Source organism: Urocampus carinirostris, chromosome 3 (genome assembly GCF_059441175.1).
Source record: "Urocampus carinirostris isolate Australia breed hairy pipefish chromosome 3, RoL_Ucar_1.0, whole genome shotgun sequence".
In the NCBI taxonomy this organism is placed as follows: domain Eukaryota; kingdom Metazoa; phylum Chordata; class Actinopteri; order Syngnathiformes; family Syngnathidae; genus Urocampus; species Urocampus carinirostris.
This window is the reverse complement of record NC_142351.1, coordinates 6,202,521-6,204,612: the sequence shown is the minus strand read 5'-3', so window position 1 is coordinate 6,204,612 and position 2,092 is coordinate 6,202,521.

Below are 2,092 nucleotides of genomic sequence, written 5' to 3'. Positions count from 1 at the left end.
GCGCGTGCAGGTATGGGAAATTGTTAGTCGTTCAAATAAACTCTAGCATATTTTTGGGGGTTTGGGTTGGCATTTGGACTGTATTTGAAACAGTCTTTTTCTTACTTTCACCATTTTCTCCCTAGACTAAAAGAAAACCGCAAGCATGCACGTGAAATCGCTCTATTCTGCCTAATCCCTTCCGCCTCATCTCCTCCAGCGTAATGAACTCCGTGGTCGAAACACGGAGCTAAAAGTAAGATAAAAGTAGATTTTAAAAAAATATACATGCATAAAGGCTCTTTGAACTCAATTGGGCATTGTTAACACGTACCGAATAGGATAAATACTTGATTCTAAACGTTTTAAGGACACCTTAAACTGCTCACCCCACCTTTAAATACAGAAAATATTCGACTTTCAACTTTTTAAGAATGACTCAGAAGAGATGCTGTCCGGAATTTGAAACTTTGATACTCACTGCCGCCATCTCCTGACTTAAAGCCATTATCGCAGCCTCAGTCAGCTCATCAAATACGTGCAATTCTGAGATGTGCGCAGTTAAGCTCTTCGTTTTTCATCATTTTGGGTGTTTAGACTGCATTTTAACTAGGCATTTCCTTACTTTTACCATTTTCATATTACACGAACAAAAAACTGCAATGAAGAGCATAAAGTCACTCTCCAATATTACATTTGCTGTGTGCTGTCTGCTGCAGAACGCAATGCATGATACGCTGATATCAATGACAGTAAAGACAATTCGCACAGCAGTGAACCAGTGAAGTGCTAAGTGTCTCTACACACTCACCATATTAACTTTCTCTTAAAGTCGGTTTAAGGTAAGATCTGGCCTAAAAACTCCAACCCGACCTGACCTGTCCCACGAGTAGTAAAGCCCAAGCCTGAACAATTGATTTGATTGGAGAGGCCAAGCCTCAAGCAAACCCGAATTTTCTAGTTTTTTTTCTGACTATTCGGGAAGGAAATGAAAGTGTGATCTTGGCCGACTCTGCCCTTCACTACTGTGTCCGACAATTCTGTTTCCTTTTCTTTGTGGAGGATTCGCTCTCATGCTGCTGCGCAAATTCTCCACAGCAAAAAGGACAACACGAGTATTTAAGAGGAGAAACTAATACCAAATATTTGTATCCAGAGGAGGCCGATAACTGATATCTGGAGCCTATTTTCATTTGCTGTAAAAGCATTAAAAAATAAAAATAAAACAATAATAATATTTCTTCGAAATCCAAATAAAACTAACAGCTCTCTGAAACCCTTACAGTAAATAAATTAGAATTTCAACACAACTAACATGACTCATGTTTAACAGTGCAGTAAATTAAATTAGGCCTAGCAGAAACTTGAATGAAGGTACATTAAAACTTAAGTAGCTCCCTGTTTTTTTTATAATTAAAATAAATAACATTTCAATACAACCAGCATGACTTAAACAAAAAGTGGATCCAATTTTTTACGTGGCTGCGAATTGAAAAGGGTGGGCACTCCTGTTTTAGAGCCAGAATAAAAAAGTTGTGTTATGATAAGAGCTAATCATTCAGGCTTCCACCTTAACACGCTTTTTATGCTCACTTAATCACAAACACACACATTTGATTGACAAACTAATGTTATGATAAGAGCTAATATAGTCTCCACCTGAACAAGCTAACTCCACTTTTTACGCTATCTCTTAATCACTCTCCTGCTTTTCTACCCTCGACATTTTAACATTTCAATATTATCGACGGTTTTACTCACACACGGGCATGTCTGGGAGTTGGCAAAGCTGCCACTTTGCCATTGTTCCACTGGCTCTGCCCCTGGTCCCTTATCCAATCAGAAGGTACAGGGAGGAGGAGGGGCAAAAGAGTGTTTATCCAATCAGAAGGCGTGGAAGGAGTAAAGAGGAGGGGTGGAGTTAGATAGATAGATAGATAGATAGATAGATGAATAAAGTATCTATCTATCTATCTTACTCCACCCCTCCTCTTTACTCGAAGGAGCAAAAACCTCGGCTGTGTGTAAGGCTAAAAAAATAGCCGATACCGATATCAGTCTAATTCTCAAATTTCGTGCAGATAATCTACACATGATGAACGGATAGTTTAAA